The sequence below is a fragment of the Anas platyrhynchos genome, chromosome 1 (assembly GCF_047663525.1).
Source record: "Anas platyrhynchos isolate ZD024472 breed Pekin duck chromosome 1, IASCAAS_PekinDuck_T2T, whole genome shotgun sequence".
NCBI classification, from domain to species: Eukaryota; Metazoa; Chordata; class Aves; order Anseriformes; family Anatidae; genus Anas; species Anas platyrhynchos.
The window spans coordinates 142604618-142631925 of NC_092587.1; the positions used below are offsets into that span (position 1 = coordinate 142604618).

Consider the following 27308-nt stretch of genomic DNA (forward strand, 5'->3'; position numbering starts at 1 on the left):
AGCAGGAAGTGTGTATGGACTTGCATTTTTCACATTTCTTCAGATTTATTTTTTTTTCCTAGCCTTGAATTAGGTGTGCAATACCACAGAGCCAAAAGTTTGTGTGGTGAAGACGTGTAAGAGTGAAAAATACAGGGTGCAATTCCCTTAAAGGTTTATACCATTTCTATTCTTCATCCAAAGCTGCCAAATGTAAAATAGAAGTGGTTCGTGACTGGAAGCAAAGACTATTACATCTGAACTGGATGTTCCGATGTCGCGGGGGTGTTCCTGAGTGCTCTATTATTTTCTGGGTGTTTTTTCACAGGAACACAGGCAAGCATTACTGCTTACTTGTTATAAGAAGAGTCACTGCCACTATTTTGGAAAATACCTAGACACATCCTGAAAGGGATTTGATTTTGTTAACTGTGCTCTGAGATTGTCAAGGTCCCTCCCAGAGTAGGGAGAGGCAGAACCAATTCCTATGTCTCAAATAGATTTGGGGTGAACTCTACTCTGAGAAGACCCTGAAGGGATATTTCTGGTTAGGGTTAGAGGCATAGCTCCAGTGGTCTGGGAAATTAAATGACAAGAAAGGAAAATTTCCAAGATCTGCATTTTGGTTTTAGTTACGTGACTTCTTTGCTGGATCTGGCAATAATTTCAGACCCAATATCTCTTAAAGTTAGGCACTCAGGTTCATATGGTTTCCTTCAGAAAGCTGGAATTCAGCGCGAAGCATCCCAAGCTCCAGGCTGTTTAGATTTGAGTCTTGGACTGAATCTCACAACCCACTATGTGATATTTTGAGGATATTTTGGCAGTTTTATTCTTCTCTGGAGAGAAGAAATTAAATCTAAAATAATCAGAGGGCCTATCTGCAGAATATTCGTAGGAATGCCAAATGAATCCTTTCACTGTTGCTTTACAAATAAACATGAAATCACACTGAGCAATGCTTTTGCCTGTCAAAAAAAAAAAAGACTATTTTCTCAGTTGTGGACAGGCACAAATTGCAATTCAGCCTTCTTGCCATTGATTAATGCCTTCCTATTGTGCTGATACTTGTTGAATGTAGAGCTCTGTGGGCCAGAAGCTCATCTTTATTATGCCTCTCTGTAGTACCACAAGGTCTTTAGATTTTATTGCAGTAGTCATTTTACACTGATGCAATTTCAGATTGCTCTCAACATTAGCATAAGGGAGAAATTGATTTTTCTGCCACAGTCTCCCTCCTACAGCATTAGACATAACGAGTACATCTCCAAAAGGAAAACAGCTTTCCCCTGCATGCCCAGAAGGGAAGTTCCAGCTTATGCTAAATGTTAGCACCACCCAGATAGTGTCTTTCAGGATGTAAGAATTGGCATGAAAATTACCAAAAAGTAAGTAGTAGGCTGAAATAAAAGCTGTGCTTCTTTCCTCTTCTTCCCCTCTCTGCTAAAACAGGCTCATTTTACTAGAAGCAATGGTTGAAGTTATCATACTATCTCATAAAAATTAGGGTTTATTAAGGAATTATGTGGCACTCCCCCATCAATTGACATGATCTGCTACTGGAAGAAGGGACTAGCTGTCCCAGACCATGTATGCCTTTTCCAGCAATGTTTGCAAGCCTAATGAGAGATGTTCTCTAAATTGTCTAAAAAACATAGGAGTTTAGTTTATTTAAAGAAGTGAAACTCTGATCTCTTTACTGGTATTTGCAGATACTGAACTAAACCACCTGTAGATGCCTAAGAGGGGTTTGTTATTGACCTTGGTCAGATCTATAGGGCTAGAGTTTTCCTATGCCCCTAAGAGCAAGATGTTCTCTCAGCCACCTGCACATGAAATAAAAGGTCTTTGGAGACACCCATCTTCTTCCAACACATACACACATTTCTCCCACCTGACTTTTTTTTTTTTTTTTTTTTTTTTTCCCCAGAAGAACTGTGCACATGGAGTATTTTTGATCTGTTTATTTTCCTTCCCCTGAGAAAGGAAGATTTGTGTCTGGCAACTCCAGTGACATAAGCCATGCAGGTCCAGAGCATTTGGAAACAATTTATGCTAATGTTCCAAAGGCTAAATTGCAAAGATTTATGATATCCTTTGCAACTATGAACTAGCAGTTCAAACTGTGCTGGTCTTTCTGGCAAGAGGTGATTATTTTCCTGTAACTTAGCAGCTATTGCCACATTTATTATCTACCATCTTACTGCAGCAACTGCAAACCACTCTTCTAAGTGCTAATCATTTTTCCACACCAGGCAATAATGTCATGCAGGGGGGCAGGAGAGAAGAAGGGCTGTATATATATGTGTGTGTATTTCTTTTACATTTACTTCAGGAGAAGTAAAGAAATGACCATTTGACAGTAGCACTGGCAAGTGGAAAAAAGATGTAACATGCAGTCAGAATCCACCTGAACTTCAGTGGGTGAAAGTTAGCTGGAACAGATGCACACCACAAACATCCAAAACAGTCCTTTATGTTTAGGTTTACTTGGACGCATTTAGGGGCAGTAACACTCTTTCTTTTGGCTTGCTTATGTTCTGCTTTGTGGGACGTGTGCCCACAGACACCCTGATGGCAGATCCCATAGGTAAACCTGTGTGCTTGGATCTGCAGCTGGCCATGGGACAAGTGCTACCTCTGTGTTGCTTGCATCCCTGACCCTCCAGCAGCAGGCTCCTGGCCATGGGGAACCAAGCCAGCTGATGCAGAGCAGGTAAATGTCTCTCCATGGATCACAGAGGGACATTTTCATCCTTAGCTTCCAAAAGCTAAGCCAGATGCTGAGATGCAAGTGACACAGAGCTCATCCTACAGAAAGCTCAGCCATCTGCTCTTCTCCTGCCATAGGCCCTCTGTCCCTGACAGTGGCTGTTGGGCTACCACTCTGTAAAGATGAATTTCTTCATTAAAGAGAGGAAAAGAGTTATGCTTTTGCAAGGTTATTGAGACACTGAAGCTTATTACTGTGGCAGCTGTTCATAACATCACTTTTGTGCATGTCCCTGAAAAGGGGAGGCATGATTACTGTAGGGAATGAGTTGCTGGGTGTCCCTGTATCCCATAATCTGGGGCTTATGCTCAGCTTGTAAATGAGACAAGGATGCTCAGACAGATCTGGCTTCAGTCTTTCTTTCTCTTGTCGTTTTTAAGCTGAGGAAAAAGTGGAAGCTTCTTTCTCTTGTTGCTGTGGAAGAGCAGTCCTGTAGTAAACCCATCAAAAGATTTGGCACCCTGCCTTCAAGAAATCAAGTCCTTGTAACACAACGTGTCATTGCTCTCCCACATCAGCCCTGTTAACAATGTCCAGACTGATTTACCAGTGTCCAAGTCAAGGTTAGGATGTCAGAAATATCTGATTACAGAGGTGTCCCTTGCTGCTTCTGAAGGTTTTAAGCTCAGAGAAGATATTTGTAGATCTACCAGTTACCTTGCAAAAGCAGAGAAAACTTGATTTGATATTTTAACATAATAATAAAATAAATAAAAGCTGAACCCAGATCTTAAATATCCCACCCAGTCTTTTCTATATACATACTAAATATTAAAACAAGCAAACAAACAAACAAAACCTGTATGTTTTAATGGACCTTTTAAAGTTACCTGAAAGTATTCTTCAGAATCACATTTAGGTTTTTCCAGCAACTCACCTTGCTTGTACACGGGTGACTTATTTTGCTTATGGTATAACATTCCAGTGTCTCTTTTTAAGTAGTTTAGAGCAATTTTCTGAGCAGACAGATGGCATTAACATGTGCAGATAACCAAAGCATACCTGGTTCCTGTCTGGATAGCACAGTCAGCCCATCATGAATTAGAAAGTGGAAAGTCTGCTATTTAAGATTGCTTTCATTAAAGTAATAATAATAATAAAGAACAGAAAATGTTTCTTGTGTGGGAAGGCTCTCAATGCTGCTGCCTGAGTACAGTCACAACGGTGGAGCAGGAACACTCCAGTTGTGGTTTCTGCGTGGTTTGTTGTGTTTGGCATTCAGTAAGGATCTGCTCCGGTTTAGAGCCATTCCTGCAGCTGTGGAGTAAGCAGCAGTGGTAGTAAGTACAGATCCCACAGAAGAAATGAGCACTGGTACTTTGACAGTGCACCCCACACAATTTACACTATGATTAACTGAGGTTGATATTGAAGTGACTACAGGATGTATGGTTTTACAAACATTCCTGCATACATTTCATTTACAAAAGGAGCCTATTTAAATAACACAGAGCATGACTCTTACATCTACCATAGCAAGGAAGAGCACAGCTCAAGCGGAAAGGCTTGCTCTTATGTTGTATTTCAAAGCCTTTTGAAACTGCTGTCTGCCTTCTTTCTCTTGTGGAATAAGACAAGACTTACTCCAAAGAGAGAGGCCAAATACTTGACATTACTTAAGCATAGAAATTCATATTTCTAGTAAGATCATTTAAGCAGATAACAGAACATGAGGAAGGAGATAAATAGTATAAAATTAATAAAACCTGCAGTTATCTCTGGCTCTACCCTATGGAAAAAAAATATTTAAGCTAAATGACTGCAGCTATTAGGCTCCAATAGAGGTATATTTTTTCCAGAAAAGTATCATTTTCTCTTATTAACAGGAGCACTGTTAATGTCAAGGAAATCAGACTCCAAGATAAAAATATCCAGAAAAAAATCACGTTCTACTATGCAACGAAATTTCTGAGTTTTTCTATATTTTTGAAATGCTGTGTAAAACAATCCAGAACACAAAAAAAGGACACTGCCCCAAATATATAATGTTTATTTCTTTCTAGAAAGTATAGAAACAAACCTGGGAGGATCCTATGCAGGAAGAATGCTTTGTTATTTGTCCTGGACTTTAGCAAAGCAGCTCCGTCTCTTTCTCTCTGTTTACCAAGTCATGACCACAAAAGCCCTTTCTGTCTAAGATAACTGGCACACATGGTGATGTGGAGGACAGTTAATGCACGTCTTTCATCTGCTGTGTGAAACTACTGTAGCAATGAATGCTTCGATGCTGTGAGGCATCCATACTTCTCTGCTAAACTCCTGAGCCATTGGCTTTCCAAAATGTGGGAAAAAAAGGCTACATAAGTCTTAGTGATGCCCATTCAGGTGGACATATTTTAGAAAAATAGGTGGGTTACAGCTTGGTGAAACCAGTTTGGTCCAGTTTGTTGGCTGGGGTTTGGGGATAGGGACTGGACATAGTGAGCAAAGCTCACATCAGCTGTTAATGTTGAGTCAAAGTGTCTGTGATGCATGAGAGACTTGGGAAAAGGCACCGAAAGACAGTGAGCCTGGGGACAAGGACCCAGGTAATCCTTTTGTGAGTGAGATCCTTCCTAACTGAAGAAGGAAGATGTTGGGTGGACTGTGGAGAGATGTACTGCATAACATGGAGGAGGAATTAATCAGTGATGGGACCTAGTCTCTGAAGATACTTCTGGTCTAAATCCCAAGAGTTCCTTAGAACAACGAGAAAACAGGGCTAAGGAAATGCTTACAAATATCTTACTCTTTTATGCAACTTAGTACTGTTATTATGCAAGATGAAGTAAAGAGTGATGAGTTTTGAACCCTCGTGCCTATGTTTGCCAAGGGTCTAGAACTGCTTTCTGCCAAACTTATGTGCAGCCCTAGAGCTTGCTCTTCTGTGGTTGATATATTTGCAACTTCAAAACTGAAAATTTGCTGTGAAAAGGGAGAGGTGAAAATTTTTATGTCAGTGTTACATTCACTTACATCCCTCTTACAGTGTTTTGCTATATATACACTAAACATTATCATCCTAGTTAGCCAATATAATGTAGAAGGGTATGTAAAAAGGAAAAAAATGAAGACTAATTTTTTGAGTTGACGTATTATTGTATTCAGCTTTAAAATAAGCCTCTAGTATTTTCTAATCAAAATATATATTTGCCTCATCCCTAGCAGTGTCCAAGGCCAGGTAGGATGGGGCTTTGAGCAACCTGGTTCCCTGGGAGGTGTCCCTGCCCATGGCAGGGGGTTGGAAATACATGGTCTTTAAGGTCCCTTCAGACCCAAACCTTTCTATGATTACATATATGTGGATATCTAATTAGCATTGTTTTAATGTTAATGCTTCATTGGCAGTCAATTTATCCAAGATTTATTTCCATGAAAACTTTCATTACCCTGCCATTTCACACCCTCACTTGGGAAGAATCTGCATCACAAATAACAGTGCATATGTAAATGAACCATAAAAATTGCACAATTAAAATTAATCAGCCTAAAAATGCAAATTATGAGTTCCACAATCTCTGTAGCAGTACCCAAATGCGGTAAGGTGACTGTCTACAACACTACACCATACAGAGGTTCTTTGATGATACTGAGGATCAATTTTTCCAACACAAATGCACCTCAGACCTGCTTGTAGCTCGCCTTTAGGGTCCTAGAATGAGCGGTGGTGTACGGCCAGCAGCAACAGGCAATCATTCAGTTTTCAGCCCAGTTTTCATAGAGGAGCCATGTCCTCTGCCTGTTGGAGTTAACATTAATCCAGTCCCCCCTTGAATTCTGAATGCCCTGCACACTGCAAGGCAAGGAGGTGAGGATGACAGCAGGTAAGGCGTTGCTTGGTTCTCAGACTTGGGACTCAATGTCCTGTGGAACAGAGCCAGGATTCACTCATGTGAGTATAGGTCTTTACAGCCCACTCCCCTCATTTTCTTTTGGAGTGAAAGTTTGAATTTGTATGGAAATGCAGCAGAAACAATCACATCTGCCCTTACAATTGCAGGACCTGCAATCTATCTATCTATCTATCTATCTATCTATCTATCTATCTATCTATCTATCTATCTATCTATTTTAATTTCCTGATATTTAAAGCATAATAGGAACTTGCAGGACTATGTTGAGTGTGACTGAAGGAGTTGTCTAAACCTTTTCTAGTGCAAAGTGTGATCTCTGGGAGTGCCGATGTTGGTCTGTACGGATAGGAAAGATGTGATTTCAGGGAAAGAGACTTCCTTAAGAAACTGTGTTATCTTAGGTAGGGCATTATCTGTATCTGAGTACTTTGATCAGTTATAGATAAAGACTAAATTGCCATTGCATGATCTTCATGGTGGAAGTTTTACATAAATAATGTCCAACAACGCAGCTGCTGCTATACAATAGCAGTGATCTCACAGAAAATAATGAGAATGTCCTATAAAATAAACAACCACCTGGAAGTGAGTTTTTGGTGCTTGCATGTGTAGCACTGCTGATTCCCTTGGGAGCACATTCAGCAGAGTGGTAAGAACCAAAAGTAAATGAATTCTACCCGAATGCTTCTGCCATCTTGGGATCTTCTAAGTATTCTGGAAAAACCTCAGGCACTGGTGCATCTCCCAACCTCAGGCTCACTAGTCAGGATGAGGTGTCAAGTGGGAACCCCAGGTAACTTCCACAAATATAATTTCTCAGTAACAGCAGGTTTTTTTGACCTTCCAGCTGGCACCTCATCCCAACCATGTGTTGGTTCTGACACCAAAGGACAGCCCCAAATCATCAATATCTATCTTATGGCTAGTGCAAAAGACAGTTTTATTAGAGCTCTGGCCAGCTTTTGGATGTGGTAGTGCTACTAGGTAGTGTTTGGAGCTGCTTTTTTAATAGATACAGCACCTCATATGATTTTTTTTTTTAAATTTTCACAAAACGTGATCTAGATGTGATCATGGGCTCTATGGAGAGTTCAGTCTTTTGGGTGCATATTTTCCCAGTTATATGTACAGACACAGAAAACAAGCACAATTTTTTATAAGATTTTTTTTTTTTTTTTTTTTATATATAAAAAGACTATTTTTCTCACTTTTTCAAATCCAAATGCCCAAAGCAATCAATTTCTAAGTTTTCCATCTGGCTGATAAAAGACACAGAAGACTTTAGCCAGAAAGCAGGGAGTTCTGTAAGTGTATGAACAGATGAAAATAAGGTTCATAACAGAAATGGCAACCTTAGCTACAGAATTCCTTCACACTGTGATCTGTGTGAGTGTCTGATAATACATACCCTTCTGTTGGCGCTTCTAGGACAACTCCTATCTAAGACAGTGTACAAATATGTATAGCCAACAATATACGTTACAGCTATTGACCTTGGACCTAATGATCAATCAGCAATCTCAGTTAATATACCCCCAGATAGGCATCAGGGGAGTAACAACGGCAGCTGCTGTATAGATTTTACAAGGTTTGCTTTCTTGTGTGCCTCTGTACAGAGCAAAGCTGAAATACGCCGGCATTGAGTGAACTAAACAAAAGCCATATCTCTTTAGGGAAGTAGGAAGTTTAGAGCAGCCACTAATGCAGACAATGAAAGTTAGTATTTCCTTTATTATGCACACAGAGAAATCCATGTTCGGTGGCATACAGTAAGCACCTACATGATCGTGGCTGCACACACAGGCACAAAGAGAGAAGCATGAAAGGAAGGGATTCAGAGCTATTAATTGGGATTTGCATTCTAATTTATTCTCACCACGTAAAAAGAAGAAATATGGTGCTGATGGCTCCCCGTTTTTCCCGTGCACAATCCGTCCACAGTGTTTGCCTGCGATCAGGAAAGGCTACCTTTGTTTCATGTGCATCTGCTCTTGCTGGAGTGCAAAAATGATCCTTTGTTGCGCTAGGAAGCAGGAAGTGTGCACAGAGGTGTGCGAAACCCAAGAGCCCGGCTCTGACTTGCTCTGACCTCCCCAGCGGCTTACACCCACAGCACAATGCAGTCATTAAAAACAGGTACGCACGAAATGACCCGGTGCCTCATCAGCTCGGACACGCAGCAGTAACTGCTCTGATGAGGAATTCATCTTTTTTTTTCTCCTCTTCACAAACCTGGCTGTGCGCTCAGGAGAAAGGGGGACCGGCGATCCCTCTCCTTGCCTCCTTACCCAACAACCCACTGGGTACCACATCACGCATCCCTCTCCATCTCTCTGCACCCTTTGTTTCCAGCGGCGCCTTCAAAGGCACAGGCGGTGGGTAGCGGGGAGGGAGGAGGTGGAAAAAGGGGATATTTACTTACAGAGCAGCAGCGGGCAGCTAGTGTCACCTCCCGGAGCAGGGGCAGGGGGTCACGTCCATTAACAAACGGGTGAGGAGCACACCGGCCTGCCTGCAGAGGAGAGCGGTACAGCCAGCCGGGGCTTCCTAGTGCCTGCCCAGAGCAGCTCTTCTCATTTCAGCTCCGCAGGCAGCGTGGTGTGGAAGCAGGCTGCTGCCTTCCCCAGCCCAGTGAAACCCCTCGCTATCATTTTACCATATAAGGAGACAAAAGGATCGGAGACACCCGTTCTTGTAGGCTCTCTGCAGCTGGCACCCGGCACTTGCTCTCTTCCAAGGGTGTAGATACTTCCCCCTCCTAAACATCTCAGCTTTGTTGGCCCCCTTCCTAAAATAAGGCTCCCCCCCACCAACTCCTCCAGCCTTTGTTTCTTTAAACCCCTGATGCTTATTTAATAACGCGGCTTCGCCAAAGCCGAGGGATCCTGTTTTACAGCAAGTCGAAGCCAAGCATTTGTAAGTCTCTTCACCTGGCCGAGAAAGCGAAGCGTTGGGTTAAAATCAGTAGTTTTTATTCACTTTGGCTATTTTGCCTGCTGTGACAGTGCCTCGCCCAGAGAGGAGTGAAACAAGCTGTCTCTCCCCTTCGTGGAGAGGTGCACATTTTGACAAGGAGCAAGTGTGCAGGCTTTTCCTACGAGCACTCGGAGCCTTTTCTTGTTTCTCCCCACCCTCCTTTCTTTGTGAGTTCCCCCCGTAGTGAGGAAGAAAAAGAAGAAAAGCAGGGGAAATTAGTGAAACCACAAGCCCCTTGTGTAAGAGTGAGCCAAGGGAACAGATTGTCTCGGTACATGCTCAGGACCCAGCAGAGAGCCCTGCCAGTGGGCACACAGTAAAGAGAGGGGAGCCATTAATCCTCCTATAACCAGGAACTAATTTTTCTGCTACAAAATCCAATTTCATATATCAACCATTGTAGCAGAAACACATTCTGTTAATCGAAACAGCGAGGGTCCTGGGAAACCTCCTGGAGGGAAGAATTTGGATCAGAAGCACCTGGGGGATGTCTGCTCTCTGCCACGTGAGGGGCAGAGAGGGGAGGCAATCCAGGGTGCTACCGCAGTAGTGACTGGTGCATGCCAAAAGGAGGTGCTTTAAATTCAGGGCTTTCAGCCTTATGAGAAACTAATAGGATGAGAAAGTAAAGCCCATTAGCCTGAGATATTGTTGCTGTTGTTCTGCATCCAGATGATGCAAGATAATCCTATGTCCTTTTGTGTTGGACATTGGGTCCTGGCACATGCTTGGGCAGTGGTGCAGCTGTACAGATCACTAAACCACAGGATGCTTGAGGCCACCAGGTCCAAGCACTGCTCCAGCAGGGCCACCCAGCGCAGGCTGCCCAGGCCCATCTCCAGGTGGCTTTTGGAGGCCTCCAAGGAGGAGACCCCACAGCCTCTCTGGGCAACCTGAGTCATCCACACAGTAAAAAAGTGCTTCCTGAGATGGGTTTGCTAAGTGTCTCTCCTGAAACCAACCAACCAAACAAAACACAAACTGACAAAACACAACAAACAAACAAACAAACAAAAAAGCAAAAAACCACCCCCTTGTGCCAGAACCCTGACCCATACTCACTCTCATCTTGAGTACCTGAAAGGCAGGCAGATTTTGAATGATGTGGAATGTATTAGTATGTCCTGGCTCTACCTGAAATCTACCAAAAGCACAGACAGAATAAAATGGTAAGAAAGGGCCATTCCTAGCTCTCCTCTACAATTGGGAGTTATTCTGATGTCCATCAATGCCCAAAGGTCTGTCTGTATGTTGCTGCAGCCCTTACAGTTGTATTTTCAAAGCTCAGGCATTGTGCCCTGGAGGAGCAGCCACAGCTGTAAGGGACTATGGAGCTTGATTCCATGGCAATTAAAGCTCATTTAAATCAAAGCTGCTGCTCTCCCCAGCCATGTGTCACTGGCTGTTCCCTTGCATTGGCACTGGCACTGGCAGATGAGTTAAACCAGACAGGGAGTAATTTTCAGTGAGCCCTTGAGCTACCATGGGGTTGTAACCATTTATTGGGAGAGCTGCTGGATGGGTTTCCAGTCCTATCACTTGCCTGATGCCCTTGGACAAGACATTGAATCTTTCTAGTCTTTAGTTTCACCTAATATAAATAGTAAATACAGCTTTCAGGACAAATACACTCTCGTGCGAGTTGTTGGGAAATTTACAAAGCCTTGATTAATGCATAATAATAATAATAATAATCCTGATCTTTCTCTATTTTAGCATAAATTACTGCACAGTGGTGACAAAAACTGTTAATTTCCATCTTAGATGTAGTTTGTAACTCACTTCTGTTTTAGAAGTGTATGTAAAGAAGAAAAATGAGCCCTGAAGGTGATTAGATTTGGGCTATTTCAGTCAGTTTATTTCCAGACCTTTCTAAATCAAATTAAATATTCAACAAATTAAATATTCAAACAAATTAAATACATATTTTTTTTCTATTTCCATGATATTTTCACTTCCCTACCTGTGTACTAACTGCCAAGACAGCAACTCTGCCAGAGATATTTTGACATGACCTGCTGTTATACACTGTAGTGTTTTCCACAATTACAAGTTAAAAATACATACTGTTTCTACCTGAAATTGTTTAGCTTAACTGTTGCAGGCCATGAGTTGAGTTTGGGAAGATAAGATCATTTTTGTCTGATTTAATCAAATCTCTGAGTCCCTGAAGGCAGAAGAGCCTCTACTGATTTATAACCTGATGATCTGTGGGGTTGTGTTCTCACAATTGGACCTGATGCTCAGTAGGAACTGAAAAGGGATGAGGGAGAGTTACCAGACAGCACAGTTTGGTGCTCTCCACCAAGCACTACCAGAGATGGCAAGAGGAACCTCTGACCTCTTATTCACTGGCAAAAAGTCACATACCTTCTCTCCCACTAGTATTAAATCCATTGTGAGGAAAGAAAATTTATTTCCTTAATGCCAGGCAGACGGTGGGGAAAGGTATGGGAAGGGAATGGGAAGTTTATCTATCTATCTATCTATCTATCTATCTATCTATCTATCTATCTATCTATCTATCTATCTATCTATCTAATCTATCATCTATTTCCCCCATTGGCAAATCTAGCGGTTTAGTGACATTTATTTATTTTTTTTAACTTCATTGGTTCTCTGATTAGCCATCTTAGCCATCTTCAAGGCTTCAGTGGAAACAATTCAACAAACGATTCAATGAAGAATTCATCAGGCAATATCTCTAAAAGGAAGCCTGCATTTAGGGTTGAAAACACAAACACCTTTCAGTGCCATCTTGCGATTCAGAAGCATACCCTATGGCTTAGATATTCATAGTAGATGTAGCATTTAAGTGGAGTTTATTGTTTGTACTTCAGTTGACTGTGTGCCTTAGCAGGTTTAAATGCGATATGGAGAAGGGCATACCTCACATATAGGAAATGAGATGGAAAATGTATCCTTCTCATACTGGGACTTCTCAGTGATTTTACTAATCCCTCAGAAATCTCACTTTAGCTACTAGGTTGATGCCTCAGTAACCACCATTTCAACACTTATCTCCTTTTCTGGCTGAAATGAACGAACCAAGAAAAATAGTGGAAAAAGGTGTCTGGAAGTGTAATATACCTATTTCCCCAAAGTTGAGTCACAGAGAAATTTAATGTCTCTGAGGGGGCAAGGGAGGTGGAAAACTATGCTTTAAAGCTTGAAAATGGCTAAGCTACTGACTGATTTCTCCCATCACAATCTTATCTGACAACTGTTATGTTACTTTATCAAAATTCAGCAAATCCTCTTCTGATGCTGGAACCCGTGTAACACAAGCTTCCATTGAACACGAGAGGGTGCATTTAGGAGAACTGCTGTTCTTGGCACTGTTGTTTAGGAAGTAGTATAGACTCATGCAGACATTACATTTTAGTTCATTAAACCTGAAATAACAACCAGGCAATATTAAATCTTTCTGAAATTTTATTCTTATAAGATATTTCCAAATATGTAGTTATTCTCAAGCACACGACAAATATACAAAGGGTAAATGGCTTGGCTTTAGTCTACATTTTATTTCCCCATTCAGTATCCCAGTCATAAGTCTCTTTGCAATATTCTGATCTTTTTTTTTTTTTTTTTTTTTTTTTTTTATTTTATTTTTTTATTTTCCTTTTCCTGGGTGATGAAAGAGAAATACTCAGTGAGTAAGAAGCGTCAGAGTTTCAGAGACTCTGAAGAAATTATAGATACTTTTAGACAATCCATTAAGTCCACTGCAACCAAAGCAAACAGAGACCTTTACATGAGCTGGAAATCTGTCTACTTTGGATGGATGCAAAACTTCTATTTTTATTTGGGTGTTTATTCTAAAACAATGCGAAAAACATAATACTTTAGAAATTGCAAACTAATTTGAAAAAAAAAAAAGAAGAATGTTTTAGTTTTTAATTGTTTTCACAGACAGTTTTAACAATTTTCTGCAGTGAATTTAGAGGGAGATGCCATAGCTCAGTAGCACTCAGAAACTTCTGCTTTTCTATAGGAAATGTTATCGTCAGAAAGATGACGTTGTTATGTGATAAGATAGGTGATACTGACTCAATTTCAAGGCTAACTCTGTGATAATGTAGTCTGTGACGGTGCTGAGAGCAGTTTAGACTACTTATGTTTAGATCTTTATGATCAGTTTAGACAAAGACTTTGCTCCATTTTTATAGTTAATTATGACCTTCTTTTCTACCTAGTTAGCTGTTGTTTCATTCAGAGAAACCTATCTCCTGAAAAAGTTGCCTCAAAACAAATGTGGCCATGTGGCACTGGCCAACATGTGGTCTGCCTCCATCTCTGTATTACCCTTTCTCCATGGACTGTTGAGATGTAGGAATGTTTGCAGATGACACAGGCAGAAAAGCAGCTATGTCCCTGCTGCTGGCACTCACTCTGTCTCAGCCTTGGTGACAAAGATCTCTTGACACTGATGAATGGTTGTGCGTGAATTGAGGGAATCAGAGGAGAGAAGAGTGGCAGTGCTCAAGGAAGGAGGGGATGGAGCACACCAGAGGAAGCTTCAATGAGTAGGTTAGGGTTTAAAGAATCTGGTAGCTGTTAAGAAAAACCCTGGTTCATGATGATTGAGTTTTGGGAGTGTCACAGGATCAAGACTACAGCTTCTGAAAAGAGTTGGGTGGTCTTTAGAAATGCAACTCTTCTGTCACTCCTAGACACAGAACCTTATTTAAAATGACCATCTTAGAAATGAAGATGAGAAAGCATTTGTTCTCTGCTTTGTTGCTCAAAGTATTTTCTCTGTATGTTGTAGAGGAGACCCAGGTAATATCACAGAGCCCTGTGTGGAGGAGCTGTTGCTTTTTGCCTTTCCCCTCAATTCAGCTTGATTGCTATGCAGGGCCCTGTGTATGACAGATGGGAAGAGGCTTTTGGGTTTCCTACCCCTGTGGATGGAATCCGAGCTGACAAATTGCTACAGAGCTTGCAGTAATTGCTGGTCTTCTGAACTGGCAAATACTACCCCTTAATTTAGGATTTATTCATTTTAGTATAATCATGATTTATAGTTCCTTGTTTCAGACACCCGAAACAAGAACAGCAAGATTGTTCCAAATAACTCATCACTCTGTGTTTTTGATTGCACAAGAGACGAGGAATTCTATATGAAATACTTCACATATCTGGGTACTCCCCTCAGTGCACCCAGCATGCTACAGTGCTTTTAGGAAAAGCCCCCTTTCCAGAATCCTCCCCCCTCTCACTGCTCCACTGCTCAAGGTTTCTCCTCCGAAATGTTGCTTCTGAGTGAGTAATTTCCTCCTGCTCCCCTGAATGCCTTTTCTGCCTGTGTCCCTGACATCTTTTACAACCCTCTAGGAAGAGCCAACAGCAACGTTTGTAGCTGCCACTTCCCATTATCAGCGAGTCAGAGTCCAGGGGAGCTTCTGCGCAAACTGAGGTTCATAAAACTGAGCAGCTGGCAGGCACCTCGAGAACTCATCTAACCCATTGCCAAGGCAGGATTGACAACACCTAACTTGTTCCTGGCAGATCTTCGACTAGTCTGACCTTAATGATTAAGGTTGGGACTCCATAACCTCCGTAACCTCCAAAGCCAAATGCAAATAAGTTTTGATAATCCAACATAGATGTAAAAACACAGAGAGAAAGGAAACAGCATTCAGACCAGAGTTTGCAGTCTAACATGAATGCCTAATGACTAGCACTGGGCAGAACCTGTAAGTTGCACATATTAAGATCATGCTATAGCAATATGAGAATAACTGTATAGAAGGGCTCCTCTCACTCATTATCCTAGCCTTCAGGTCTAAGAAATATTTTAGGAAGAAAGTGAGAATAGCTTATAGTCATATCTCCGATTAATACCCCCCCCCAATTCTTCTAGCAATGGTTGGTTCAGGGATTTCTCAACTTGGAGTCACTATCCATACAGAATATTATTTCCATGAACTTGCACAGTTACCTCCTGATCCCATGAAGCCTTCGGTACTTACAATTTCCTGTAACAGATGGTTTTTCTCTATGTTGTTGAAGAACCATCTCTATGTTTGTTTTCAACATAGCACCCATTAGCTTAATCTGATTCACCCTAGGTCTTACTTTTGCAGAAATAATCACCATCTGATCTTTATTCATACTCTAAAAGCTGCTGATGTCTTTATCCATCTTCATTGTACCTCCCCTCAGCTATCTCTCTCCCAGGCTGGTGAGACCCAAGCTATGTAGTCACTCTATGAAACCCACTCCCTATGTTTTATCTTCCTTCCACAAACTTTTTCCATTATGACAATTTACTTTCTCAGATGATGTGACCAGAACATTCAATTTTTTTTTTTTTGGCTGTTTTTGAGCATGTAGTCAGCTCAGAAACTTTATTCTATAGATAAAGTTGTATTTTTCCTCATGTGTGCTGCTTTGTGTTCATCAACATTCAGTTTAAGATGCTACTGCAGTGTCCGATCACCCTGTTTCCTAAGATCCTTCTGCTTCTCAGCCTTTGTAGAATTGCACTATTGATCTCCTTTTACTGCAAGAGCTGCCTCTTTACCTTTCAACCAACTTTATATAATCTGTGAGAGATCTTCCCTCTTATTCTGTGGCTGCTTACAGGTTTTTAAAGGTGTTTGGTGAGAGGTCTTATTGCATACGTGGAAAAGCACAAGTAAGGAAGGTTTTTAAAGGTGTTACAGGTTTTTAAAGGTGTTTGGTGAGAGGTCTTATTGCATACGTGGAAAAGCACAAGTAAGGAAGATACTGCCAACCAAAGGACTCTTGCATCTGCATGTTTCTTACTGTCTTATAGGAACTTGATGGATTTGTAGAGCGTGATTTCCCTTTACAATGCTGTACTGAATTTCTCCCAATGTATAATATTTATCCTTCTTCTCTATCCTGTGTATTAATTTCTACTACATTTATCAGATTTTCCAGGATCTAATTCCCCCAGTTTCTCTTGGAATAATTTTTAAGAGCTGGCACTGTATTAGCTACTTTCAGGTGCTCGTTTCTAAGCCTGTTTTATTTTGAATAAGAGGCCATGCATTATACTTATTTCAGCTGTTTCATCACTGAGTCCCTTCAGATGTCTTGCATGAACATCATGTTGTTCTAACATTTCCTTCCTATTTATTTTGTTTATTTGTTCCATACCTCTTTTACAGACACTTCATCTTGAAATAGGTTCTCTGATGATCCCCACAGGGTAGTGTTCTGCTGTGGGAAACTCTCCAAGTTCCTCACAGTGAATATGAATACAGGAGCACATTCCCCCCCCTTTTTTTCCCCTCCTGTTATAGCTTTCTCTTTCCTGAGGACTCCTTTTATGTCCTGGTTATCTATTGGCCCCATCATTCCCCAGACCATCCCCCTTGTCTTGAATTCAAAAGAAGCATATGGTAGCAAATCACTTTCCAGATTACTTCAGAATCCTAATATATTTCTGTAAGTAGAAGCAGCCACCCTTTTTTGATTTGAATATGACTGGGAACACACCGTTTTGCAGAAAGATCCTTCTTGTATGGCAACCGATATTTTTCGGCTCAACCTCCATTTCTATATACGACACATATTCTGAGAGGGTCAAAGAAGTAGGCTCAGACATTTATTATGATTCAAAATATGAGCTTAGATTGTGCACTTTGAAGTAGAGTCCTCGCTATTGATCCTCTTAGGCCTGTGCTTACTTTGAACCCTATAAGTGTTCAGGCCCTTCAAATAATAGGATTAAAGCAATCATTTGGTTGCTGATGTGAGTTTCATGTCTAACACTTCACACAGAGCTCAAAAAAATATATTATCCATTGTCAGCCTGGTAGACATATGGATTGTGTTTGTCTCTGGCAAGTTTGTATTCACACGGCTTTCTGGTGGAGTTGCTGTCTTAATGTGAATGAAATTCAAATGCTGTGAGTAAAATGAAACACAGCCATATAACAGTGGCTTGTCTTGAAGACAATGCGTTGCACGCTGCAGGACAAGTAATTTTTGAACTATCAGAGAGGAGTCAGAAATCACATTATGGAGGAGCACTAGTCCTTTCATTCATCCCCAGCTTCTAACCTTCAAATCCAATGAGTCCTTGCTGGGCTGCTCTCTTACATGACTGAGCACTGCCTGGCTGGCTGGCTGCTTCCTGGAGAGCCTGTCCACAGTGGTGCTGGCTCTTCCATATATCTGGAAGGATTTTCATGAATCCAAACTTCTCATTTGCAGGGAAGAACTCTTAATGCTTGGATGTCCAGAAAAAAAAAAAAAAAAAAAAAAAAGAAAAAGAAAAGAAAAGAAAAAAAAAGGAAAAAAAAAAAGAGGGGAAGGGGCTGGCTTGTCTCTCAGCAAACTCAGAATCAACAGGCAGTAAAAATTTCTCTCATGGGAGAAAGCAGAGGAAGACCTGCTAGGAAGGCAGACTGCTCTGCTTTGATGCCCACTGATCTTCTACAGGTATGCCCATGCTGCTTATCTTCCTGGATTTGTATTTGAACATGCCTTGGACCCAGTGCTGTTTTTTTTTTTTTTTTCTTTTTTCAAGCTGCATATCCACCCTACATTTGCTTTTGTAATTACAGGAGGAAAAGGCAGAAAGAAGGTATGGCTTCTAGGTCTCTGCTACCCCTGCTGCTCTGATTCAACAAACGAGGAAACCATTACCAAAGCAGGCAACTGGGAGAAGGGGCAAACTCCAGTAGAAAGCGATGATAACAGGGGGAGGAATAGTTGGGATGAAGGTTGGCCGTGAATCCCAAGGCATCCTTAGCATGCTCATTGGGTGCTCCTGCTTGTGGTGAGGGGAGAGGGCACCTCTGTGTGTGTATTTTGCCACTGGAAGCAAAGAGAAAGCTGCTAAGAAGAAAAGGATGGATGAACAAACTGTCCTTGCATTCTGCAATCTTCTGCCTGTGCCAATGACAGGGAGATCTCAGGGTGACCACATACTATGTGATCGCATCAGATGCTATGTTCATATAATCTAGTCCATATAACCATACCCTCTGCTTACCTACCAGTATTCCACAGCAACAAATAATTGTGTCAGAAGACACCAACCGCACTAATAAATCTAGATCATCTTGAGGTTATGAATCTGCAAGTTATTGAACTATGAGAGTTAAATAAGATAACATTAGAAATAATGTTGTGGTTTTGTTTAAGGTTGTAGTGTACAAAGAAATATTAACATTACTACCACGAAACTCAGGAATGCTTCTGCAGCCAGTCCTGGAGGTCTCACTCAGAGTAAAACTGATGAGTTTTTTGGGTGGAGGGTGGAACAGTTTAAAAATAAATGGCTTTGGTATTAGTGCTAATAAGAAATGACAAATGCCATTTATAATAGGTTAGTTATAATGTTCGAATATTTTCCTGTTAACTCTCTCACCAACAAACTTGCATATGCAGTATCCATGAGTAAGGCAAATGCTATACTGTTTCTTATTTTAAATGGTCAGTCTAAATAAGAGACTCCAGTATCCTATCTGACTAGTTGTCATTGGTACTGTAGTCACATTGTTTTGAGAAGATCAGTAAAAATAATTAGGAATGCAAATCTGACACATACCATCAGTCAAGAAAACACCAACCATCATGCAAAACATCACCATTCAAAGTTTCTGTAAGGGACTGTTGATGTTTTCGCCATAATTTTGAATTTTTCAGAGACTTTTGTCTTTGAGCAAAGAGATGTATTGGACTAAAAAAGATTCAGGACATGTTGGCTGAAAAAACTATTGTCAGTACACGTTTTTGAATAGGTTTGTGTCATTTTCTCCCTGCAGATAATGGGGCTAGTGGAATGAATGATCTAGAAAATCATTTCCATTCAGTCCCTGCTTCTAGGTCTCTCTGCTCTTTCATAACCCTTTGTTCCTGAATAAACTCTTACACCTTCTTGTTTTGAGAGGCAAAGTCATTACCACAGAATATTGCACTCTGTTACAGTCCCACAAAGCTAGGAAAAAATCCTAACAGAATATTTCCAAAATAGTTCCTGACTCCACCAGAAGCACTTTCCATTCATCTGACATGCTCCTTCCTATGCTCAGGGTCTCAGTTTGCAGTCTGGAATCAGATTTTCAACAGTTTCTACAGCACCAAGATAGCCTCATGAATCTCCAGAAAGTGTCCCAAAACTCATCAGTATACAGGGAAATACGGAAAGTAAACATGTCAAAGGAGAAAGATGAAAAGTAAGCCTAACATGGTTCTTGTTACAGTCTATATTACTACAGCACTCTGGTTTGTAAAAGTAGAAAGGGAGAGAGGGTTTGTAGGTACTAGTCAGGGACTTGTGATAACACTGCCCATTCCTCAATCAAAAAAAATGTTCTCTGTAACATGTACAAATAGTTTATGGTGGTACCCATTTCACCAAATTTTAACTGACTAAACTTTAGCAATCTATGTCCGTCTGTGATTCCACTATAGTGGATAGGGAAAGAGAGGCACTTGCAATGGCTGATTCATTAGACACCTATAGAGGATGAAATGAACTGCCCTATAGATGTACTTTTCTTTCCTCATTGAATCTAGAGGGAACCTAGGAGTCTAGTTCAGCAGACACCTGACCTTGGGTAGCCAAATTCAAGCAGGCATGTCCAGGAGTGGAATTCATACACCTGAATTCATCTGCTGCATTTTTCCTCACTGAATTGTGCAGAGCTGGACACAACATCACTCACACTGACTTTTATTCAGATGAGAGGAAAAGAAAGGATATTCTCTCACCAAGACTTTTTTCTTGGAGTCCTGGGTCACTGCAGCCCCGATTTGGGTCTCACAGCCTGCCAATCCTCACTGCACTTTGACACTTGAGTCTACTTTTGGACCTGGCTCTTACTTCTCATTTCTAAATTAGGACAAAAAGTGCTACTTTTCTCCCCTAAAAGGATGTTGTGAGATGAAATAAAACAAAGGCTGTGAAGCAACTCGACAGTATGAAAAGTGAGCCATATGATTACCCAACACAGAACGTGTTTACCCTGTGCTCATTCAAACTCCTGACCTGGGGCTTAAGCCCAGAATTTGAAACTTCCTGCAAATAGGGATTATTCTGATAGCTTCCCGTCTTTTATTGTTCTGTACCAGGAGTGCCATGCCAGTGTTAGCACATCTTTCTCGTTGTATTATAAGCAGTGTCCTTGCCCCTGGAGTGACATGTTGCTTTCTCTGCCTGCATTTCCAAACACACCCAACACCAGTGGCATGGGGAGTGTTGCACTGAGACAGGCAGTGGAATGCATGGGAAATCAGGATGCTCAGAATTTAAAAAATGGGGTAGATGACAGAATAATGGGCTTCTGTGTGGTGGTGGGAGGGCTTCTGAGGATTGCAGATATTCCTGTTTTCGTATGGTAATCTCTAGGAAAGCAGGGCTTTGCTTCCCTAGCTGCAGACTACCAAAAAGGGTCACTGTTACCTATTTCCCTCCAAAAGAAAATATGCAAATTTCTAGTAAGACTTTGGTGAAAATCCCTTAAGCTTCACAGGAGAATATGCTGGTTTGAATGCTCACTGGCTTTTTTGCTATTTGTTTGAAACAATTTCTGTTCCTATGTCTTTGTCCATTTTGCTCCCACGACAATGGGGTTTGAAAATGTACTCGTTTTCCTTTTTTAAAGAGCATTTTCTGCTCATTCTTTGTGATATGGAAGTTTCACTGAGGCAGCAGGAAATAATGACTACAAAAGAAAACCTGTATGGCTTCACACAAAATGTTACTCAAAATATAAAGCAGAATAGATGGAAAATATCTTTTCTTCCTGCTCTTTCAGTTTCACTACTTCTCAGTGGCATTTGTAATGGTAGCCAGTAAATCAACTTCCAGCAGAAACATTTTGTGAAGTTGATGAATCCCTTTAAAATGTGTATTGTTAGTGTTCCTTCCATGTTCGTGTCAGAATGAGTTGAGTGAAAACAGGCAGGATTGCTCAAACTACTTTCAGAAAAAACGGGACTCTGTAATATGATCTATGCTTCTCTGAGCTAATCAGTATTATATGATGAACATTGTTGAAGCTGCCTGAGATTTATCAGTATGAAACTGTACTCACTAAGATATAAAGTCAGAGATAAAATATTGCAGCCAGCAATAATTCATCTAACTGAAAAACAACAGTGCAACAGTGTCTGAAACATTCAGATTGCCTATGCTCTGCTTCAACAGTACATAGATATATACATATATATATATAAATAATAAAAAGGAAAAAAAAAAAGGAGAACTGGTATGGAAAAATGTGAAAACCCTTTGCTGATAAAAATCTACACAAGTTTGGTACTATACAAATAATAAGAAAAAAAAAATAAAAAAGACAAAATCTGAACCCCCAAATAAGTATTCACATTCCCTTCTTTCTCTGGTTTTCTTCCTCGTAAAAATGGCCTTTTACATTTTCTGTATTAAAGAAGTGTTTGAATGAGTCTGCCCCCTCCCAGCCCCTTGCCAGCTGCAATCAAAGGTCTGCCTTGTTCTAATGGTTTGCTGTTTGGAAAGGAAAAAGTAAAGATATTCATGCATTAATCATATTTTCAAATGCTAGGTAAGAACAAAGTATTATTGTTGGGAAGACTGCTTTTAAAATGGGTTCACTTTGGGAACAGGCTTTTGGTCTTTTTGTTTTATTTCACTTTTAAATTCAAATCCAGTGAAAAATCACTGCACTAGTATTCATGTTCATGAATTTTTTCAAGCTAAATATATTTGGCCAAAGTATTAAAAAAAAATAATATTTTCCTGCACATAATTGGAATGCTACTTCTACTTGTTATTTTTTTAAGAGGGAATACCATCAATACACCAGTGATGATAATTTGAGTGCCCAACCAGAATAATTGTTTTATTCTTATTGTTTTAGGCTAAGGCTTGAATGATAGACAAAAAAATTGAGGACACAGGAAAAATTTTAACATGGGGGAAGTGAGGGAAAAGGAAAAGAACAAGGACACCACTTTATTAAAAACGGATAATTTTGTGCATAATATGTGATAATTTCTTTATTGCACAATTTACTGCAGAAACCTAACAGTCAAGCATAGTTGCAGGACCTTAGGGAAAACAAAAACAAAACAAAACAAAACAAACAAACAAACAAACAAACAAACAAAAAAACAAACAAAAACAAAACAAAACAAAACAAAACAAAAAAACAGTCCAAGGGGAGCTGTAGGTCTGGGGCAGATCCCAACACCTACTGGTGGCCCACTCAGAGCCAACGCTGTGCTCTTCAGTGAGAGGTGCTACCTTTGGTCTCCAATCAATTTGCAACACTCATTTCACTAGTGCTGGGGACGAGAAGATCAGAGCTCTGTATGGGTCTGAACTGAAGAGACCACAGTCTGGTGGTGAGACCATAACTCAGAGATCAGAGGAACATGCAGAGGCAATGGCAGTGGTGTTTGAAGAAGTTAAGCCTTCCAAGGCATCCTTGAGGGCTCAGTAAGCCTCTAGATAAGATAGATGTGTGTGCAGACTGTTTGGTATTCACCACTCCTTTTTTCCTTCTCTTTAAATTATGTGCTGTTCTTCACATAAAAGACAGAGCAAGTTTGTTCCTAAGCTTGCTGTCTCGACACTGTCTACACTGATGGTCACAGGCCCCTGCCTGGACAGCTCAGCCAGACCAGACATGCCAGCTGGGGATGTCCACCCTGTAAGTGGGTCTCCAACACACTGTTTGGACATGCAGAGGCATCCCCAAAGCCTGCATCTATGGTCCTAAATCAGAGAGGACCTCAGGACAGTCCTGGGCACAAAGACTCAGTTGACCACACTGTCCAGCTGTCCAAACTCCAGCCAGGGCTCTCCCACCTCGGCATGGCTTGAGAGTGAGCCCTGTCCATTGGACTTGTTTCGGATGTGGTCACTTTGTTTTAGAAGCAAGGAGCGTGTAATGGCATGGACGTGGACCAAGAGCATTGCAGGATGCATTGTATGTACTTGTGTGGTGGGGCCAGAGACACAACCCTGGTACTGGGCCCAACTTCACATTGTTGGCCCAGTCAACACTTGATGTGAATACCTAAATCTCAGCTAAAGTCAGTGGATCCCAGCAATTTGGAACATCTAAGGGCCTGTCCTTTTTCTTTCAAAACTTCATTTAAGGATTGAGCCCGATCCTAAATACTTTGAAGTGAGGTGCCCATTCGTACAACACTTGGGTTTGTGTCAGGTCTGAGTTCTGCTCTCCAGGGCTGACAGCAACCTGTAGTCATATCAAAGCCTACTGAGCGATTTGAAAGAAAACCTCCTTTCATTCAATTGCCTAGCAGAGTAATAAACTTGTGTAAAATGCGGTAGCTTTAGTCCTTGTGCTACAAGTAAATTAATATTTCTTACCTTTGTATCATACTTTAAGGTCCTTGGATGGAAGAGACTTTCATTTATAGGGATGTTTATGTTAAAATTGTGTGTGTAGATGCATCTAAACACATGTACACATATGCACAAACAACCTTATTTTTCCAAGAGGTTTTCTTTTATTAGCTTCATTTGAAAATTAATGCTCTCATGAGATGAGGTTAAAAGTAATTTAATATAACAATGGTCTGATAATTGGCATTTGGTTGTTATTGCTAATGTTATTTTACAGTCTGTTTCTGAACAATTCCTGCTTTGACACCCAGATATGTTTCAGTGCTTTTCTTCCTTTTCCCTTTTCACACAGCTGCTGTAATCCATATCAAGCAATTGTTTAAACATGAAATCAGCAAGCATCACTCGTAATTTGGCTTTTTTTTTTTTATTTCAAGGCCATTAGGAAATGGTCTCAAAGAAGGAAAAAGAAAAAAAGTGTTCCCTCTGCCCTCTTTTTTCCCCGCTCTCTATTCATTTTCCAAATATTCATCATAAAGAAGAAAATGCTGATAGAGGGGGAAGAAAACACACAAAAAACAGAAAATAACTGATCAGAATTTTTCTGCCTGAAGTCACTCAGTTTCCTATTCAAACCAGGAAAGTGTCTATAGTTAGACATGGTTGTATTCCTTCAGAACATGGAAACATGACAGCATATTATTAGTGCGGAAACTAAAGAGCAGCTGCTATTTAGCACCTGATTCCTAACAGCAGTCTGGAAATACAACGTGAGACACTCTGTATGTGTCCTGACAGCAAGAAATGAACAAACATCCTAAAATCCCCTCTTTCCGTAAGAAAGAAGCCCTCCCCTCATAGTGTCTAAGCAGAGCCCTGAGAAACCTCCAGGCCCTATTGCAAAAGGAAGGTGAACAGGAGAACAGGGGCCAAATGACGGTGAAAAGCCAGACAAGCCGCTGCCTTACCTTGCTGCAGCCTGGTGGTGCCTCTGCTCGTGAGCCCGCGAGTGAGAGAGGACGGGGACAAAAGCGGAGACTCACGGCTTTATTGGGTTACCCACACTATGTATATAGCAATTAGGCGGTTAGGCATCCGTGCTCCAGATGAGCTATAAATATAATATCTCCAGAGCCCTGGCCACCCGGAGGAGATAAGGACCGCAGCACCTCTGTGCCACCAGCCTTTTAAGGCATCGCAGATAGGGCAGCACGAGGCCCCGATGGAAAGGGCGGCCGTGCTCCTGGCCTGCTCCCTTTGGGACTGCCAGCTCTCAAAATACCCTCACCTACTGCCAGGAGCTCCTGCACGGGTCCTTCATAGAACCAGCGTTATTCCATGGCTTGGTATTTTAGCTGAGCTTTGGGCAGCTCTAACTTCTCAGTCAGATTATCCCCCAAGGCTCAGGGATCACCAGAAGTGTCATAAGAAATGCCAACTGCTCTGTGGATGTCCCAACTCTCCTTCATCTATCCATCCATCCATCCATCTGATCGTCCATCCCAGGTGTGCAGCCTCATTACAGGGCAGTCTGTCCGCCTCGTTCTGCCCCGTTTCACCCCTCAGCACTTCATCTGGGGGAAGGCAGTGTCGGTGCTGACACTTCCCAGCAAGAACAGAACAAAGTTGGGGACCAGCCTGAGGCCACAAGTCAGTGGGTGTGGGCAGGGGCCCCATAACTCAGGAGGGAGCTCTCCTCTCCGGGCTTCCTGCCCGCTGTAAGGGAGGTGTGGTGCTTGGTTCAGGGGGCACTCACACATCTAAGGAATGAGAGATTAGAGGTGGAAGAAAGGTCTTTCAGCAGCTCACATGGCCACAGCCTCTCCAGCTGCAGAGCAAAACCTGCCCAAGCAGAATTAGGATTACAGCCTCCCTCCTTGCCAACGTTGGGCCCATGTCTGCAATTTGCTGTGATTCTGCAGGGCAAGATGCAGCAGAGACATGGTCCTTGGCCACCACTTTTAACTATTTTAAGGTGTTTTTTTAAGGGGAGGAAAAGGATATCCTCCTTAATACAGGCAGGTGAAGAAATAGCATTGGGCAACCTGTACATGAAGGCAAATAACTCTCTTTTACCCAGCAACACACATCTCAGGAGAAATACCGTGCTGTTAAACTGAGATTATCTGTTGTTCCTCCTCTCGGCTGAAGCAGGAGTATCTGCCATGGGATTCAATTTCTTTGATGGATTTGTCTATTATTTTCACAGTCCCAAAGAATGTCCCATTCTCCCCACCTCCCTCTTTTCTTCAAAGTGTTGGTGGATCAATAGTCTTTAGGAGATCATGTCACCTCCCAGCTCTTCTCCGAACAGTTTGTTTGAAGAGCAAACGTGGGTCAAAGCATGGAGCCTGGATACTAGCAAAACCCGTGCCAGGTTTTCTGACATGACAGACTGATTTACCATTTGATATGGAGCCCAGTCAGGTTTTATGTTTTTAATGCCAAGCCAGTCAGAAGCTGGCATTTGGAGGATTCATCCTGACATCAAAAAGCTCATAACAACACGTCCTCAGCTCCTGCCAAGCAACATAACTTGACAGCGAGAGTCAAGACTCCTGGAACAAGCGACATCTGCCTTTGTCCATGCAAAGCCTCCCAGCTTCCAAGCACCAGGGACTAGGAGCACAATTTAGAGACTTAGGTAAAGGAGACACGAGAATTATCCCACAGTTTCTTGACGAAAATATTGTTCATACAAGAGTTAGTGGCTTTTTGGCACACGTTCCTGTAGCTACTGTGTAAACAGTCCTTTCTCATTTCCCAGAACAATAAACAGTTATGAAAAGCTGTATAAGTAGCAAAAATGTGGTAGTTAGGACATATGGTTGGACAGCTCTGGAAAGCCTCAGCCTTTAATGTTGGCCAATTTTTTGTTTGCATGATTCAGAGGTCGGGGCTAATTTGTAAAAACACCATGTACAAAAGACGATTGTCTGTAGCCCCGTCTATACTGGGCACTCGTGACATGTTCAGTCCCCCAGTGTAAGCCCAATTACTGAGTGAATTTGGGTCTGGTGTAAACATCAAGTGACTGAGGACCAGCTTGGGGGGAACATGTCCTACTGACAGACTCCATCTAACTGCTTGGGAAGGTGCACTGCACATCTGTTAACTTCACTTTTCTCCCTCAAAAAAGAAAAAGAGTCCTAGTGACCACACTGATTTAAAATGTCCCAGTTTCATTTGGGACACTGCTTTACTTCTTGATGAGACTAACTGTGGGAAAGACAGCTCCCTGAAAAAGGATCTTGTCCAAAGGGAAATGCCCCCACTCTCAGGGTGACAGCTCTCTGAAGGTGCAGAGTGCTCCAGGCTAAAGATGTGAGAAAGAAGGGTATTTCTGTGGACGTTGTTTGGAAGCAGGGACATCACCAAGCTCCTTAACTTTACAGCCACGTTTGAATTTATCCCTTTGAAAAGAGAGAGGTGTCTGAAGCACTCTGGCCCAAAGCAG

At 41.5% G+C, this 27308-nt stretch overlaps 1 protein-coding gene across 6 annotated transcripts in view; it reads right to left on the reverse strand.

Annotated features, from left to right (window-relative positions):
- Positions 1-24978, reverse strand: part of FHL2 (four and a half LIM domains 2) — a 41179-nt gene extending 16201 nt beyond the window's left edge. For 2 of the 6 annotated variants that reach the window (XM_038173261.2, XM_038173260.2), the window contains exons 1-2: positions 24820-24959; positions 9008-9097 (exon numbers count right to left, since the gene is read on the reverse strand). The gene's annotated coding sequence lies outside the window, so the exon portion shown is untranslated. Of the gene's footprint in view, positions 1-9007; positions 9222-24819 lie in introns of those variants that run through there. The other 4 variants (XM_005031051.6, XM_005031050.6, XM_013109849.5 and 1 more) reach the window with 3 other exon arrangements.
- Positions 24979-27308: the final 2330 nt, after the last annotated feature.